This window comes from Cydia amplana, chromosome 3 (assembly GCF_948474715.1).
Source record: "Cydia amplana chromosome 3, ilCydAmpl1.1, whole genome shotgun sequence".
In the NCBI taxonomy this organism is placed as follows: domain Eukaryota; kingdom Metazoa; phylum Arthropoda; class Insecta; order Lepidoptera; family Tortricidae; genus Cydia; species Cydia amplana.
Genome location: NC_086071.1, coordinates 11079898 through 11100159, shown reverse-complemented (window position 1 = coordinate 11100159; position 20262 = coordinate 11079898). Strand labels below are relative to the sequence as shown.

Sequence of the window (20262 nt, the reverse complement as noted above, 5' to 3'; positions counted from 1 at the left end):
CACACTGGCGCAAGGATTTGTGTGCTCGTAGCAACTTTATGTTGTTATGGGAATGCTGCTGCTAATACGTTTAACGCAGGATAACATAGTTTTATAGTTTTAGTGCCGTAGCGAAAATTTCATGGTAAGATTTTTCGAAAATGTTCGCCTTATTGTAGCAAAAATAGTACGGAAAGATTTTCATTATGAACGAACTAAAAAAGTTAAGTACAGGTCGAATTAAAATGATCTTAATTAGTTATTAAGTTATTATTCTTCAAAGGTAATTTGCTAATTACAAAATTAACCAAATAAAAATCTCGTGTGCAAGTTATAATCTACTATTTATGTACTTATTATCTCAGGCGAAGAATAATAATGAAACAGGTAAGTAGGCAAAGCGTATCTATTACAAGCGTATCTTTCAGTTACAAGTTCTTAGCGTTAGGTACCTACATACGTTATACCTTAAGACAGTTATATTAAGACAGGTACTCTAAAATAGAAAATTATATTCATATTTTAAAGTCCATAAAACATAAAAAAAAGTTACTTACCTAAAATCTTTGGAGAAGTAGTTCGGTTGTATTTAAAAAAATATATATTTAAAGAGGGCCGCGACGACGACACTAAACGAGAAAATGTTCGATAGCCTCTCAAAGCCTTATGATTATATCGCTGGGTGAGAATACGTTTGTGCCACACGCTACTTACATTGGTTTACAGGAGAGCGAAAAGAAGCAAAAAAAAAATTTTTCTCGAAAAGTTTTACATTTAGGAAATATTGAACTTATTATTTATCATTTAGGCACATATGTTTACTATTTATAGTACTATACAGATATTGTGAATATTGTGGTAATCATGAAATAATAGCACTTTTATTATTGCCATATCCGTTTTGATGAGTAAATGTTAAACGTACAATGTATGATATGACACAAAAGTTTTGGATATGTCACACTTTTGTGATAATTTTCTTCTAACAGAGTGTAATTATCCTATACTAAAATGCGGATATGGCACAACATTTTTGAAATAGTTATTTTCGATACAAGTGCGAAAAAGAGGAAATTCGAAACGAGTGGCCATAAATTAAAACACGACCGAAGGGAGTGTTTTAAATCGACACGAGTTGCGAATTACCTATTCGCACGTGTATCGAACAACGTTTTACAGTACATATGGCACTTTAAAGTTTCGACATACGCACGAAAAGTGCTATTTTACGCACTAGTGCGGAAAAGTAGCCCCATATGTACTGTAAAATATGTTTTTCCAAAAACCGATTAGTGTCAATTATAGCATAATTTTTGTTATTTTAGAAATCATTAAAAAACGATTTTGTTCAAAAATGGATATGGCACAAACGTATTCTCAGCTGGCGATATATTACGTGTAGGTATACGTTCGGAAATATGATGTGTGTGTAACTTATTTCAAGTCCAAAATAAATTATTCTTAAAAAACATGTTTCAAAGATACCAGATTTATTTTCGTCGAAACAAAAGTAAAAAGTAACTTAGGAATTTCGCTATAGCATTTCACATAAGCTGGACGAGTGTCAATCGTCTCGGAGCATGCGCACCATCACCTTTGACGCGGACTTGCGTGCTTTCCTCAGTAATTGGCCGCACGCCGACCAGTTCCAACCTGTTTCAACCGATTCGTACTGGTTAAAGCAGAAATTTCCGCGCGAGTTTCACCTGTATATCTATCAATGATAAGGACGGATATTATGAAATGTTGACTATAATAGTAATAAACGAAAACAACACTGTTTATACTGTTTAGTGAGTGGTAGTAAACTTTAGGATAAGTTTTAAAGTTTAACATTTTATTCATAAAAGTAAGTAGTGTACGATTAATAGTGAAGTGACAAATGGATGTTTGACGTATAGGTGAGTCTTCAGTTTAGTATTTTTATGGGTACAGTGAGCTGCGAAATTGCATGAAGAAATTAAGAATGAATCATTGATAAAGTCGCCATGCACTTTTACGGCTGATGGTACTTGCGCATACAGTTGCAGCTTTGAAGAATATATGAATACCTATTTTTAATTGGAAACATAAGTCAACGTGTAAAATTGTTCAATTAACTGATTGAATTATTTATTGCCTTTGCCGCTATAACAACAAATACTAAAAAGTACGGAACCCTCGGTGGGTGAGTCCGACTCGCACTTGTCCGGTTAAAAGCTTGATCAGATTTATTCTAGGTAATACGCAATAATATCGAACCGCCTGGAAAGGAGTTTAAAAAGAATACCTAATATGCTCTGGATTTGAAATTGAATACCGGCAGATACTTATATGTTTACTTATCTCGAATATTTATTTCTGAGTTATGGGTGGTTGTGGTACGGGTATTATTTAATTATGTATATCGTCGCCTAGTCCCCACAGTAGGTACAAGTTTTGCTTAGGTCTAGGGCTAGGTCGGTCTGTGTAAGATTGCCCCCAAATACCTATTGATTAATTTATTAAATTTAATTTACTGCAATGAATGAAGGTTACCGTTACCGCTAGTTATTTGACTACTTATTTGACAACGGCTCCTGTATGATGGCTGTCACGCAATTCCATTAACAAGTTAACAAATGAAGGGATATAAAAAATAACTCCTTAAATCACAGTTTAAAGGTGACAGTCCATTTCCAACCGCAGCTGCACTGCTGTTCATTTTACTATGGAAATTGACAGTAACAGCGACGCGTTCAGTACCAGTAGTGCAGCTATGGTCAGAAATGGAATGTTACCCTTAAGGTGACATTCGTATGGCAACAGCAGCTATATTGCTGTTGCAGCGTTGACGCGGGCGCTGTCACTGACAATTTTAATGAGAAAGAGCGTCACATTGAACGTTCTAATCGCGGCAGTAATGCGGCGACGAATGTCACTCATTTTCTCAAGGAAATTGACGGTAACAGCGCACAAATACCGAACAAAATTGGATGGTGGTAGACAACAAAAAAAAAAGAATAATTATATTTATGTATCCAATCCGCATTGGGCTAGCGTGGGAACTATAGCCCAATCCCTCTCGCACATGAGAGGAGGCCTGTGCCCAGCAGTGGGACGTATATAAGCTCAAATTATTATTATTATTATTTGTATCTCCGTTTTGAAACTCTCGGGTCTTTCGAGTCCGGTCATTTATAAGGCATGCGTGCGGGGATATAGATCCAACACGTAGAGGCCATTTGGAGAGATTTGATGTCATGTAGAACGCCTGCTGGAACCCATTCACGGGTACATCAATAGATACCCGTGAACCGGTTCCAGCAGGCATTGGAAGCTATTGTAGAGAATATGGACAGAGTAGGTACTGGTCTATGGTTTAAGTTTGGGTGGAAAAAAGATTGGACTATTGCAAAGAACTATTATTATCTATTAATTATTATCTATGTATCTATATTACTCACACTATCTGTGCATAAATCTGAAAACACATGGTTTGGCTTCAATTGCTAAATCAAAATATAAGGTTATTTTGTAGACCACAGGCCTATTAAATAATTTTGCTTAAAAAATGTGGTTTTCAATCTATTTTATAGGATATATCCGTAGGTACGCAAAAAGTGACTGGATTAGTTGGCACGAACGTTATTAATGACTAGGCTTGCATGTGGGGGTGAGCGTTGGTATACGCAGCTGTAATGAGTTTCAGTTTTTTAATGACCTCTTTTATTATTTCAATAGCCTCTGAGCTTGAAAATTCTAACTAGTCTATAGTTACTTACTTAGATATATCTTTTTGTTTCGGTGGGTAAGTAAACGTTATTTTACAAGGGGTTTATTTAAAGAAGGTGTCTTAAAAAGTATAAATATAGGTTGACTACTTATGACTAGGCATAAGTATAGGTACTATTAGGGTTTGATCAATAAGTATATTATTCAGTCACTGATATAACTGACTATTTGTAGAATCTACTGCTCGTATATTATCAATAATTAGCAATTTGAGGTGTATTTGAATGTCAAAAAACGCCATAAAAGATTTAAAAATAAGCTTGATTCGGAATGGCTGCTCATGTCAAAATTATTTTAATTTATGGACTAATATGAACGATGGTATGTATAAACTTGTGTTAGGAGCCATGTAGGAGCCTTTGGGACCGACGTAATACTGAGGGACTAACGCAATAACAGTAGTTAAAGATTTTATGCAAATGCTTGACCTTTCAAGTCGACGGGTTTCGTCGAATTTTGAAAACAATTTGTAGTAGGTACCTACCAATTCATTATTGTTCGCTAGCAAGTAAGTGAAAGTTAGCATGGAGATAGACTTCGACAGCAACTTTTAAAAGTAAGATTACAAAGGCCTATTTTAGATTTAAGCTAGTTTTTAATTTCTTTTAGCACTGTATAGGGCAAACCTTGGCTTATCGGTGATACTTGGTAATTCGGTGATACTGCGTTTAATCTTACACAGTTCTCACCATGAGGAAATGCGAGCTATAAAATTGTTGGCAGCTGTTAGTTTTGATGCTTGCAATTGGGTTGGCAGCGATTTAATTGCTTACATTTCAGCATTGTAAGCTCAGCGTAAGATAACAACGCATTATCACCGAATTACCAAGTATCACCGATAAGCCAAGGTTTGCCCTATATCTTGTTTGTAAATAAATGATTATTTCAAATAGAAAAAAAAACCGGCCCAGTGCGATCGGACTCGCGCACGGAGGGTTCCGCACCATCAACAAAAAATAGAACAAGCAAAAAAACGGTCACCCATCCAAGTACTGACCCCGCCCGACGTTGCTTAACTTCGGTCAAAAATCACGTTTGTTGTATGGGAGCCCCACTTAAATCTTTACTTTATTCTGTTTTTAGGGTTCCGTAGCCAAATGGCAAAAAACGGAACCCTTATAGATTCGTCATGTCTGTCTGTCTGTCTGTCTGTCTGTCTGTCTGTCTGTCTGTCTGTCTGTCCGTCTGTCTGTCCGTCCGTATGTCACAGCCACTTTTCTCCGAAACTATAAGAACTATACTGTTGAAACTTGGTAAGTAGATGTATTCTGTGAACCGCATTAAGATTTTCACACAAAAATAGAAAAAAAACAATAAATTTTTGGGGTTCCCCATATTTCGAACTGAAACTCAAATTTTTTTTTCATTAAACCCATACGTGTGGGGTATCTATGGATAGGTCTTCAAAAATGATATTGAGGTTTCTAATATCATTTTTTTCTAAACTGAATAGTTTGCGCGAGAGACACTTCCAAAGTGGTAAAATGTGTGTCCCCCCCCCCCCTAACTTCTAAAATAAGAGAATGATAAAACTAAAAAAAATATATGATGTACATTACCATGTAAACTTCCACCGAAAATTGGTTTGAACGAGATCTAGCAAGTAGTTTTTTTTAATACGTCATAAATCGCCTAAATACGGAACCCTTCATGGGCGAGTCCGACTCGCACTTGGCCGCTTTTTAGTATTTGTTGTTATAGCGGCAATAGAAATACATCATCTGTGAAAATTTCAACTGTCTAGCTATCACGGTTCGTGAGATACAGTCTGGTGACAGACGGACGGACGGACGGACGGACTGACGGACGGACGGACGGACGGACGGACAGCGGAGTCTTAGTAATAGGGTCCCGTTTTTACCCTTTGGGTACGGAACCCTAAAAAAGATTACAAAGTATTTCTTGATCTTCAAATTTCCAACACTTGAGCTGACGTACGGTTCTCAGCTAGATGTTATTATTAAAATTATAATCTGACTTTTTATTTATTTTAATTTGTAAGTTGTTTCAATTTCAAGTTTACTAACACATACAAACCTACTCTCAAATTGGTCAAAGCATGGATTATGTCCCTACTGTTTAAGTCTATTTATAGTTTAAATTCACTTTCTCCCACATGTTAGCTTGGTTTTGTTTCATTTTATTTTTATTTTTATTGTGTTTTCCCTGGTTGCCCTGAAAACCAGCGCCATGGCTAAGTACCTTAGATCAGGGATCGGAACCGGTTTTTTGCAAAAACTTAGAAATAACCATATTTTTCTAATTATTCTATACTCAAAATGTAGGACTCAGTTGTGTTTTTAGGTTACGACTTCATATTATTAGATTGCCCAATTAGAAATGAAGTAATTAGCAAAGAACGAAAAAATACCGTTTCCGTTCCCATACAAAAAATACCGGTATCCGATCCCTGCCTTAGATATCGGCATATGCTGAGTGGCATCCATTTTGGTGTTAGAATATATTAAAATAAGATGTATTTTAAGTTTTATGTTTTACACCAAATAAAGTATATTCTACTCTAGATAGAATTTGATGTTTTACAACAAACGTATTTATTGAATTTGATAGGTATCCCTAAAATTTGCGTAGGGCAAAACATAAAAAACTCATAGCCTGATTCTGATTTTAATGCACGTCAATTACAAAATGATCATCATCAGACTAGCCAAAATGTATGAAACAGCCAATATTTTTCTTTCGCGATTTTGAGGCTAAGGTAAAAGTCGCTCACCCCACAGGTGACTAATAAAAACAGCCTGTAATTTAATTCAGTATTAAAAATGGGAACCCGTTGGCTTCGACATCCACCCCGTATCGGAGACACACGGGTTGGGATAAATAATACATCTATTTGTATGCGCGCAGGTATTTGTTGTATGCTCGGGAATTAGAGACATATTGTATTTAGCACTCTCGGGAATGTCGTGAGTAGATAATGTTGTATCGGTGGGTATAATGTATAATACTGGTATGAATTACACGGTTACATTTTAAACGAAATACACTATGTAATAATTATTTTACAGTTAATAGTTATAATATAATTACAGCGAATGATTACTTGAACTGTTAGTTAGTAGGTATAAACGTAACGCCAAATACGTTGTCAGAAAACTTTTCAAGTGCCCAATTATATTTAGTTCAAGCGCAACTTACTAACGAAAACCCCGTTTTGATTTCAAACAATGTACTCGTACCTACCTATAACATGTTTATACAGTGTGGAAAGATAAGTCGGGCCCTGGAGGGAAACTACCTTAAATCCTTAAGCTGGCTCATTTTACTTAATGGAGATATTCCTTTATTTTTAAAAAGAAACAAAACTGTATTCAAAGTATTTTTCTTTTTTTCTTCAATTTGGCTTGTCTAAAAAAATCTTGAGTACTATACTTGGTCAACCAGATCTTGATAGTAGAAAAGGCGGCAAATTTGAAAAATGTAGGCGCGAAGGGATATCGTCCCATAGAAAATTTGAATATCGCGCCTTTTTTTACTGACAAGATTTGGTTGACCAGCTATCAATATTAGATTTTATGGATATTTTGTACGACAGACGAGTTTAAGACCTAATGTTTCTTGGAGAAATGTTATCATTAACATTAACTGTATCGACTAGTAGAATAAAATTGCGAGTTTTTATTTTTTTGAATTTTTAGTCGGATCAAGTCCCGGGCGAGGCAAGCGAGTTTTAGAAAATCTTTGAATGCAGTTTTGTTTCTTTTTAAAAATAAAGGAATGTCTCCTTTAAGTAAAATTAGCCAGCTTAAGGATTTAAAGTAGTTTCCCTCTAAGGCCCGACTTATCTTTCCACACTGTATATATTAACTATGAACCTTGATAAGGTGATAATTTCAAATCATCATTAACACGAAATTAAATGCTGTTTCCCCGATTTAACCAAAAATTCTCATTATTCAAAATTCCTTAATCCAGTAGGTACATTACTTAACTACATAATTTTAAAAAAAGTACTTGAAAAGGAACTTGTGTTACCTCTGTAATTATGTTAAAAATGAACTGATGAATTCTCTCTCTCTCTCTCTCTCTCTCTCTCTCTCTCTCTCTCTCTTCCTTCAATTAAATAAGGACCTATAAAATTATCCCTTCATAAGATTCGTGTTGCAAAGGTTCCAGTTCCATTGTATATGTTGCATTCTGTGATTACCAAAATTGTCAAAGTGACGCCTAATGGACGAATAAATAAGGAATGAAGAAGCCGTTTAAAAACAAAACGTATATAATTATTAAGCTAAGTAATTAACTATTATTAGGTACCAAGCGACTGTCCCCTGTTGAAAGGACAGAGTAATGAACTGGAACAATTCAAGGCCTAACACTTATGGACATTAAGCTTTATGAATATTCAGTAATTGGTAGGTACCTACATGCCTCTTAGGGGAGGGAGGCCTAAAACCTGTAAGTGAACGGAAAGGCCTAAAAGTTTTAGTTTTCATCCTATGTTACAAACGGATTTAATTTCATTCGGCAGAAGTATTATGGAATGTCAATATAATACAAAAAGACTATCAGGCCAATTCGAACGTACACTGACATCTGAATGATATTTGAATCATGTGTATTTATCGTGCATTTCGCTCGTAAGCTAAGCACTTGTGGCCTAGTGGTAAGAGCGTTCGACTTTCAATACGGAGGTTGCGAGTTCAAAGTGTTCAAACTCCGGCTCGTAACAATTAGTTTTTCGGAACTTATGTACGAAATATCATTTGATATTTACCAATTGCTTTTCGGTGAAGGAAAACATGGCGAGGAAATCAGACTAATCCCAATAAGGCTTAGTTTCCCCTCTGGGTTCGAAAATGTGGGTTCGTGCGAAAATGAAATTGGTTCCCCCTATAAAAATAACTCATTTTGAACGTATTTCCTACCCTACCACATACATCTTGAAGGTCTCATTCCCACAACGCCACATTTTGCTGTAAAATTAAAAAGAATGTTCATCCATCGTATCGACTGCCTCACAAAACGTATCGTAATAAAATACCTTGCGTGTCCGAATATGAGTAGCTATAGTCACGCACACCCATAACAGTAGTCGTCTGTTTAATTGTATATGAAATTACCAGTTCTGTCATAATTAAATATTTTAGTTAGTGCCAAGCCGTTGATGAAGTAACTTGTTGGACGATTAAGTATGGGTCTACCGTGTAACTGAGACTGATCGTAAGAACCACGAAGGATTGGTTGTAAGAAGCTAATTAAATTTGTATTACGTTATGTAAGTAGAAAGGTAATGAAGCCAGTCTCAGTGACAAAACTTAGCTTCTTTCTGCTAGAAAACTCCCTAAGAATATCATTAATCAGAAAATAATTAGTTACAGTTTATTTTATTACTGTTTCATGCCAAATAAAAAATCAGTAAAAGTTTAAAAAGGCGTTTACCATCTTCTGTTTAGTTTTTGAAGTTGCGTTACGTAAGTGAATAAATTGCCCATTTCGTCACACAATAGCTTCGTAAAGAGCCTGAATGTGAGTATTTGTACGCTACACACAATACACATAAAAACACTAGCAAGTATTATCGATCCTTTGAGGATGACGTAATACTTTCCATTTAAGTGCCTACGGCTATATGAAAAAAAAATTGAATAGTTGTATGTTAACATTTGCCTACTTATATCCTACTAATAGTTGGTAAACTTTGCGTTACAAAATGCGATGCAGAATCATATAATTATGACTAGGTATCTTAGTTACTCAGTAATTAGGTATGTATTAGTAATAGATACAAGTTAATTGAATTGAATTAAATTGAATGTTTCTTTATTCAGACAATAGACCCATTACATAATTATAAATAAAATAAAAATAAGACAAAAAAAATACATTAATAATAAAAATAAAATAAAATATATAACCACTAAATAAATAACGATTTAATAGTAGATAGTAAATTTAAATGCCTCTGGGTATTCGGCATGTATTAAACCATGTTTGATTATTACAGTTTCGAGAAAACCACAATAAGACAGAAAAATAAAAAACTCACGGCTACGTCGTCTATCTGTTAGTTCCAACGAATGATACTCGGTTATCAGGACTCTAACCGCAAAAATCGAAATTCGCAAATTGCGGACAATTTTCTCTGTCACTCTAATTTCGCCTCCATTGGAGTAAAAGAGAACGATCCCCGCAATTTGCGAATTTCGGTTTTCGCAGTAGCCCCTCAAAAAGGATCTTATTTGCTACTCCTCGGCGACGTATGCTCATGATGGCAGAATCTGCTGTCAGACTTGCGACTACATGAAGGTGAACTGACCAATAAAAAAACAATTGATTCCGCTAGGTTCATAGGAACCCTAGGGTTAAACTCGGTTTTCAAATAAATAATTGGGTCATTGTTCCAGACTATGTGAAATAGAAAATAAAGAGAAAAATGACAGCTCCTTTATAATATTTTTCAAATAGCATAGATTCATCGACAGATGTCATCTCCATACCATTTATAACCTTGAAACGCAAAATCTCGCTAAATAGTATTAAATTACATATACCAAAATACATATAGGTATTAATAATATTTATCGACTAACTAAGGGTTTCAAATTCTTCTGGGAAAGTACCGTTAGCCTCCTAAGACCCACCCTGAAACTAATGTCGAGTGAATTTTGTACAACCATGAAATTGCCAGGCAATTATTATGTACCTGAGCATTTCTCAAAAAATTTGTACATTTCGATCACATCTTAGATTTCTATAAAAATTGGTGCTGTTAAAGTACATGAAGCTGAACAATTTCCACCATATTTTCCAAAATGTCCAATAAAGTTTGTATGAAACATTCCTTTTTTGTTACCAGATTTCCTTACACATTTGGTAACAAAAAAGGAATGTTTCATACAAACTTTCCTGGACATTTTGGGAAATATGGTGGAAATTGTTCAGCTTCATGTAGGTACTTTACCGGCATACCAATTTTTATAGAAATCTAAGATGTGATCGAAATGTACAATTTTTTTGAGAAATGCTTACCTATCTTCTTCCTCGCGTTGTCCCGGCATTTTGGCCACGGCTCATGGGAATCTGGGGTCCGCTTGGCAACTAATCCCAGGAATTGGCGTAGGCACTAGTTTTTACGAAAGCGACTGCCATCTGACCTTCCAACCCAGAGGGTAAACTAGGCCTTATTGGGATTAGTCCGGTTTCCTCACGATGTTTTCCTTCACCGAAAAGCGACTGGTAAAATATCAAATGATATTTCGTACATAAGTTCCTAAAAACTCATTGGTACGAGCCGGGGTTTGAACCCGCGACCTCCGGATTGCAAGTCGCACGCTCTTACCGCTAGGCCACCAGCGCTTCCTATAAGATCCTGAGAAATGCTTACCTATAAGATTATTTATTGCGTCGCTAACTAAGGTAGCCGTGCGATAAGATAAAATACCTACCTAAGACTGTAGATACATAATCACGAGATTATTTGTCAGGTTCCCCAATTTCCCCTTGCCAATTCTCCTGGAGAAAAAACATTTTTATAAAAAATATGTAAATCTATGTAAATTTTACGTTTTGAGCACAAAACTCGGCCTGCTGAATATTGTTGAGGGTCAGATTTCGCGTGTTTGATAAAAAAGGTACTTTATGATATAAAAAAGGAAGAAAGAAAATATCATGATTTGTAGAAAAAAAAACAATGTCCTGAAATATCAATTAGAGTTTTTAGTCTTACTCAACATACTTATAATATAATAATGTACTACTGTATTACTGTACTGCTGTAGGTACTGTATACTCACTGTATTAAAAATCAGTAAAGTAAATTTTTTTATTCGGTAGACTAAAATGACATTTCATAGTATGAACATCATGTGTCATTTCATACTATGAAATGTCATTTTAGTCTACCGAATAAAAAATAGACTTTACGTAAATATTTAAAGAAATAAAGAATGAAATCCTGAGTCAAAAACATATATCGTTACGTGTATTTCCAGAACACTGCGTAATTTGTATACAATGGAAATACTTATTATTACGCATTTACAAGTTTGCTGATATGAACTCGCTTCGGGAGTAGGTGTTGGAGTAATAAAGTAAAGTTAATTAACTGAAACTGTCGCGATTTTCAATTTAATTACGCTCATATCAACAGCGAATGATATAAATAATAACCTAATAATTGCTGTATGCGCGGCTACGCCCGCGTGCTTTTATACTTAATCAGCATCATTTTATTTCCTTATAATATTATGGGGTGGATTTAAAAAATTATGTAGTTGATGAGAATACATCTCTAAAGCTTATTGCGCTGTCTTAAGAGGCCGGGCCCGGTATCGATTTTAGTCGCAAAAATTGATAGATTTAGTCGATGAAATTGTACACCTTTTATTACGTAATAGAAATAACGAGTACTGGTATTTTTTAGCACGTCTTCTTATCTTGCACTTGTACATATCATGTTTTTGAAAACAGATTCACTAAATTTGTAATGATTTTTTTCTGATAGACATTTAGGTAAACGCGCGTAAAGCACTGATTTTGTCGATCTTATTTGTAAATTTCGTAATGTTGGACTGTTAAAAATGGTAATTTTGTATTACACATACCCTGTACTCCAACTCTAATACACTACATTTTTGTTATATGATATTGAACAAGAGTAAATGAAAGTTAGATGAAATCAATTTTCACCAGAAATTACTTCAAAACAAGTGACAATTTTTCATGAAAATCGACTTAATTTCAACGTAATTTTGATACTTAAACAATCTACAACATTTCCTGAAACTGTTATTATACATTACTTTGTATAATTGACCACTATAATTTTTTGAGGAATTGTTTTAAAACTGCTCTCGTCATATATTGCCGGTGACGCACGCTCGGGACCGCATTATTAAAAGGCAAGATGAGAAGACGTGCAAATAGAAACCAATACTTGTTATTTAGGTATTACGTAACAAAAGGTGTACGATTTCAACGACTAAATCTATCAATTTTACATTTTGGTTCTAAAATCGTTAACGGGCTCTTAATCGGCTCTAAGTCGGCTTGCTAGAAGCTCAAGCGGAATATTATTTTGACAAAGTAATACTAGTCCATGAATCATTAAGACTGTGTGTAGCATTTCCTAATACATTAATTGAATACCTACATTCAGTGTCTCTTTCCAAATAAACACGAAGCCGGGTCGGGATCGGGACTTGCGACAGCCAAACCCTCCCCGCTGATACGACCTGAGTATTCAGGTCGGGTCAGGTTGGGTCGTATGACCCAATGGCCAAGTGCCTAAAAATGTCGAAATGCCTATGACGACGAAATGTCATGGTATCAAAGGAAAAGTACCTACTGTTGTATTCGTGATTGTGAGTAATGTGATCAGAGCTCTCGAAGTCTCGACGGTGTACGTTGTATTGGCGGTGAGAGTGCTGCATTTGACCCAATTCCAATGCTCTTGAGATCTATGGACTTTTACGGGGTACGTAACAAAAAGTGGATAAGTGCAATATTAAAGCGCACGCCCTCAGTTCTTTTGTAGATCGATTTTCTAATGAAAACTTGTAAAGACGGCCGATCCCGATTTATCAATTTCGTGAGCTTTTGATATTGTTATGTTACGACCTTGAGGATCACTCACATCGATCAGTGCGCGCGACATGCACTGGGAAGCTGTGTCATTACGCTCTTGCTCACAGGTATTGGTACAAGCCAGATGCACTGTGAGTCGTTTCATGACAAGATAATTATTAATGAATGTGTTAATCATACAGAATTCTGACTCTTGGAGACCCTATACATCTCTAAGGATAATTTGATAAACTATGTATCTTTTAGTTCTGACACTTAGAGACATTTATTTCCATGTATCTGTTTTGTTTTTATTTTAATATTATTATTATAGTTTTTTTTATGTAATTCGACATTAACCCGTGGAGCGCTCTAACAAGACACGTGTGCTAGTAACTAGTATAGGAGTTCCATACTACGGTAATTCTGGGGCGCTCCAGGGGTTAAGAGACCTTATACATCTCTAAGTAATTGTATTACGTTAGTTTGATTTGGTAGTTGCAATTGTATTTTATAATTGTTGATGTATTATTATTATTTTTTTGCTTGTATGTAAATTCAATGTTGACGTGTAAAAGTGCCCTTGTGGCCTATTTGCTGAATAAATGTTGAAGTTTGAAGTTTGAAATAACTTTAACAAATTGTTATAATATATCAAAATCGGCATCCTGCATCAGATTTTAAACCCGTGCCCTTGATTCTAAATTATTCAAAACCAAATAAATACCAGTATAAAGCACGAATTAGAATCTTAATAAAATCGAATATTCTTTGGAATAAGAAGATTCCGCCGCCTCGGGGCATCTCGACGCACAGTTTGAAATCCATCGGCTAACACATAGGTATCTTCATATTGCAGTTCAAGTCATATTCAGTTTCAGACACAGGCGCACATAATATGGGCCCGGATTGAACTTTAAGTTACGTCCAATAATAGATTTAGAAACGTAATGGATTAGATTTAATTGACGTATCTCAAAGTTCGATTCGGGTATATACAGCCATATTCGAACTTTAAGATACGTCCAATATTAGATATCTAAACGATATGAATCGGATATGTCAGTGTCAAAAAAGTGGCAAAAGTGAAGTTTTTGTTTGAAGAAACGTCACTTTTGACACTTGTTTGACATTGACATATCCAATCCATATCGTTTCTATTATCTAATAGTTGACGTATCTTAAAGTTCGAATATGGCTGAGTCTGATATTATTAGACTTATGTTACAAATAATGGTTATAGGTTTTGAATCGAATAATCTGTGCTTTGAAAGCGGGAAGCGGAATAACCACTCTGCACCAACTTTTTTCCCTGTAGGCAGAACACGATCCGATTTTAATGAATCCGGCGGCGATGGCAGCGTGAGGCCTAGGTTAGGATTTTAAGTATTAACCTACCAACAACTTTAAAATGGCCTTTGTTCTTCTCTATGTAGGTATCTTGTACAGTCACCAGCATAAATATATGATTGTGGGCAGCCGTGCAAAAATATCGGATGCTCCATTGGAGCCATAAGTATATGACGACACTACCTCGGTAAAAATATGTGATGCTTTGTGGCCGGCAAAAATATCGTTGGTCTGTATCCGCATAAATATCGGATCGGATCGCTTAAAAATATTTGATTACTCATAAAAATCAAAATTATGTGATTACTCTTATCTGGCATAAATTATATCTCCACTGTGAAAGCAAATACATCGGATCGACGACGGACCGCCTATACAGTGTGTGGCCTATAACGCGGGCGAAAAATTAAAACGTAGATTCTACTCCTCAAACAATAAAACTTTTGTTCAACAACTTTTTGAAATTATGTAGTCTTAAAATTGACCCTTTTTCAAACAAACTAAATAATATTTTCAATGTAGTTTAAATTCCGTCTAATTGACATTGCCCGTCAGTCTTGTCACCGTACAGGCATAATCAATTTCGTAATACATTGCGTGTTCGATTAAATTTTAAAGTGTTTTAAAATACAAACCACAAGTTATTTTTAAAAGTCGCTGAACAAAGATTGTCTAGTTTGAGGAGTAGAATCTACGTTTTAATTTTTTGCCCGCGTTATAGGCCACACACTGTATATCTGACACGTTGGAAAATCACAAATATGTTATCGACCTTCAAAAACGACGAACCGTACACGTTTGGTATAGAGCCGTAAATTGTATGAAGTGATTTGACAATTCACGAAAACAGTGCAGACTTGTCATTGGACATGTCTGTCTCACATTATATTCTATCATCGATTTGACGGAATAAAATGGATATAATTTTTTTGTTGAACGTATTGCAATCATGAATCTAGTATATAACTGGATCTGGCATGAGGGGCGGGGGAAATGACCGAACGGGATAGTCTTATGTATCTTTCAGTAGGAGTAACAGCGAAAGTGCTATTATTGTTTGTCCTTGTCACAGTCTCACAAGTTGACTTCTTTATCATTCTTTTTTATGTAAGAAGGAGGTTTATTACACATCTTCTATCAAAAGCAAATTAAAAGTCTACCTGATTTTTATTTGTGTCACAATTTAAAATTGCAAATGAAATACGTGAGACAGACATATTCAATGACAAGTCTGCACTCTTTTCGTGAATTGTCAAATCACTTCATACAATTTAAGGCTCTATGCTATCCAGGTATGGTTTGTTTTTGCCGATTGATGACATATTTCATAATTTCGTGTCAGATATATAGGCGGTCCGTCTGTCATTCGATGTATTTGCATTCACAGTGGAGAGATATTTATGCCAGACGAGAGTAATCGGGTGAATCAACTTTTAAATGTCCACATGAAGAAATTGTAGATTTTTATTTTTAGTTCTTATTTTCCATATTTATATATTTTATTCTAAAAATAATGTTCTCTTGTTTATGATTATGCATAGAGCAGAGCTGTTTCTTTAAGAATTTAGTGAATTTAGCTAAAAATGTTCACCAGCCCAGATCAGCCCTGTCCCCTGGGCCACTCTCCAAAAGTATTTTTAAACAAACTATCTAGTTATTGTTTAAAAATTATTATACTTACATTCATTAAACAATGCAGTTTATTTTTAAACAAACTATCTAGTTATTGTTTAAAAATTATTATACTTACATTATTAAACAATGCAGTTTAATATGTTATCTTTATATATGGCATATACAAAGTGCTTCCTGTAACAGGAGCAATAAATTAAACTGTAGGCTGTACTCCTCAAACTGACCAACATTTGTTCAGCAACTTTTGAAAATAACTCAGGTTTTGATTTTTATTAAACTTTAAAGTTTATTCTAAGACGCAATGTATTGCAAATTTTGTTATGTTTAAAGCGTGACAAGCAACGTCAAACACACTGATGTCAGCGTACATTGAAGGCAATATTTATTTTGTATGAAAAAGAGGAAGTCTGAAGGATTCATAATTTTTAAAAGTTGCTGAACAAATGTTGGTCAGTTTGAGGAGTACAGCCTACAGTTTAATTTATTGCTCCTGTTACAGGAAGCACCCTGTATATCACGAAATCTCACAATATATCCCTTAAAAGTGTCCCTGGACAACTCTTATTTAACAGAATCGGAACTTTTTAATTTAAACGCGAAATAGTTATAGTAATGTAAGAAAATTGCTCCTGCTACTTTCTTTTATATTGTGTTATTGTATCTTTAAACATTTATGAACTGCTCTTGAATTAAAAAAGAAATAAAACAATGATATGTGGTTTTCAATTAAGGGACAACTTAGTTGTCCCATAGACATATCTGGTTGTCCAATGGAAATATTAATAATAAATCTTAAAGAGGGTACTAAATGAAACAAATTTAATAAAATATCAGAAATAAATAACATATATATGTATGTTAGTGCTTTCTGATAGATAATTAAATTTGTTTCATACCTTATAAAAAATCTTATCTCATCGTTTTTGTCCAAGGGACAACCAAAATGTCCTACGGACAACCACTTCCATTGTCCAAGTGACTAGTTGTCTGAGGGACTTTTCTATAACTTTGTGCCGTATAATAAATATTAAGGATTTTTTGTGGTTTTTTCACCCTTACGGTAAAATACATATAAAATAATATCTGGTACAATGTCATTTATTGTAATATGTTAAGTATTTATGTATTTGTGCCAGTGGTCCGATGGACATGCAATAAAGCCACCCACGCTCTCCAACAGTACTCGACCGACTGACGCCGCGAGTTTCGTGTAATCAAAATGACCGGTAGGCCTATCTGATTGCCAGAAATTTGAACTTGTTGTCAAGTATCTTACTACGTTATCTATATTCAGATTTCATAACTAATTTATGGTTGTCCAGTTGACCTGCATGGCGTGGATAAATAAAGGGACAAAATTAAAAGGCAATTTATTCATAAACCAACTAACGCAAATATAATAAATCGGTATGTTTTATTAATTATACTTATCCATAAACATGATTATGTGTTTAAATACCAATTCCACAACAGTATTTTTTTATGATACAAAGTTTTATGGTGCACCGTTGCACGGGGACAATCTGTCCTACTATTGAAAACCAACTTTTGGTCTTTTGGACAACCAATATAGAACGGGTAAATTGTAAACGAAATAAAATGTTTTGTAATAAAATGTTAGATAATATTAATAGGAACATAACCGAATACTAAAAAACTCATTACTTTTATTTAAATTTGTATTATCGATCAGGGACTCTGTACGTTTGATGGTGAACACTAAAAAGTTGATTCACCCAAGTAAAAAATAATAAACAATCAAATAATCATAACAAAAAAATAAAAGTCAAATACAGTAAAATAAAATGTCAAAGAAAGAAACGTAAACGTGCCTTCCATTTTAAAATTTTGATCATCTCAAAACTCATCGACCTACCTATACCTATACTTAGGCACCTAAAGTAACCAATATCAATATTTTTTATTCCAGCTGCGAGTAAAGTCTGCATTAACCCAGTTGCAGTTCGCTTTTCGCTTCCTATGCCGATGCCGGAAGCAAAACAACTACGACGTAGGTATGTATTTACTAGTTGTCTCCCGCGGATTTCACTACTTTAAAATGGTATCAAGAGATATTAACAATAACAATAACAATATTTTTATTCATAATAAAAGTTATAAGCTAGGCACGTTGCAGTGAACCCCGCACTAGGCATGGCCCGTATCGCGGGGGTTATGATCATCACGAGTTACCAGTAATAAAATTTACAATTATACTAAACATAATGGCTCCTCTATACGATGGGCCAGCGCCGGCCACTCCAAGGGACGCAGCCATACGGCAGAATGAGATAGCAACATCACTTGCTCCCTCTAACGCATAAATGCGTCCCTTGGAGTGGCCGGCGCCGGCCCATCGTGGAGAGGAGCCATAAGAATAGGAATTCTTTAGGAATGAAAGAGGAGTGTGTACTTGTATGTGTGTAAGCTTGTTGTGAGGAGGGAGTGAAAAGTGTGTGAATATTTGGATACAACATCTCATTGCTTCATCTGCCGCTACTGAGGGGCTACCGCGAAAACCGAATTTCGCAAATTGCGGGCATAGCTCTTTTACTCCAATGAAGGCGTAATTAAAGTGGTAGAGAAAAATGCCCGCAATTTGCGAAATTCGGTTTTTGCGGTAGGCCCTCTGTACATAATGTGTTTTTGCTTTCCGTTAACTTCGGCGTTTGACAGTACAGTTTCCTAGCAAGCTTGGCCGAATTACACCTTCCCATACAAACGGAGTTTAGTTCTCATTCGCCGTTATTTTTTTACCGGCTTCAATTTCATAGAAGGGGGAGGTTCTTTATTCGGTTGTAGCTATTTTTTTTTATGTACGTTTAACGATTACTCCCTGTAGTTCGATTTGAGTAATTCTTTTTTTGTTCGAAAGGAGGGTAGGTACCTCCAAGGTGGTCCCATATTAATCTGGTTCTCATCTGATAATGGAATCCACGAGGAACTGAGGGAACCCCTCAATTTTTAAAGGCAGTGATTTTGGTGTGTATTGGCATAAAGAAAAAAATACATAGAGTGCTCATTCCATACATCAGTTCAGACTATTAATTTCAGTGTCTACATCTAGCATCGAGTAGCGGAACTATCAGTACTGCTACTTGACAATAGATGTAGCACCGACCGGAAAGTCTTATCTCAACAGCATAAGACTTTCCGGTCGGTGGCTACATCTATTGTCAAGTAGCAGTACTGATAGTTCCGCTACTCGATGCTAGATGCTAATAGTCTTTTTAGTACTAAAACTGATGTATGGAGTGAGCACTCTATGTATTTTTTTCTCTATGGTATTGGGGATAAATTTATACCTAAGTATATGCAAATTTATAGCTACGAATACGATATACTAATTTTTAACCAAAGTAAAAAAAAATAGCGATAGCAACGGCAAAACCGCGGTATATTCAAACTGGCTTGTACGAATAACAAAAAAAAGAGGTCCTAACTAGCATTCCCGAATGAAGGTTGAGGGAGGCGATGGCTGAGATACGCGTCGTACTCGTGAACGGGTGCTGTTTGTGGAGACGGGTCTGTTTAAGCTAACACGAATATATTTAGTAACTTTATTTTTTAATTTAATTGCAGTGAGACGCCTCATTCGGTTCTCGTATGTTTTTTTTTTTTTCTCGTAATGTGTTAATCATACAGGATTGTGACTCTTGGAGACCCTATACATCTCTAAGGATAATTTGATAAACTATGTTATTTTTTAGTTCTGACACTTAGAGACATTTACACCTCTAAATAAGTTTAGATTTTTTTTTCCATGTATCTGTTTTGTTTTTATTTTAATATTATTATTATAGTTTTTTATGTAATTCGACATTAAGAGACCTTATACATCTCTAAGTAATTGTATTACGTTAGTTTGATTTGGTAGTTGTAGTTGTATTTAATCATTGTTGATGTATAATTATTATTATTTTGCTTGTATGTAAATTCAATGTTGACGTGTAAAAGTGCCCTTGTGGCCTATTTGCTGAATAAATGTTGAAGTTGAAGTTGAAGTAAGGGCGGAAC

The 20262-nt window shown here is 35.1% G+C and overlaps 1 protein-coding gene across 3 annotated transcripts in view; it reads left to right on the top strand.

The window, feature by feature from the left end:
• The first annotated feature begins 1592 nt into the window (after positions 1 to 1592).
• LOC134662491 (nephrin-like) overlaps positions 1593 to 20262 on the top strand; it is a 188326-nt gene continuing 169656 nt past the window's right edge. For 2 of the 3 annotated variants that reach the window (XM_063518735.1, XM_063518734.1), the window contains exons 1-2: positions 1593 to 1880; positions 18176 to 18260. The gene's annotated coding sequence lies outside the window, so the exon portion shown is untranslated. The remainder of the gene's footprint in view (positions 1881 to 18175; positions 18261 to 20262) is intronic. The other variant, XM_063518736.1, reaches the window with a different exon arrangement.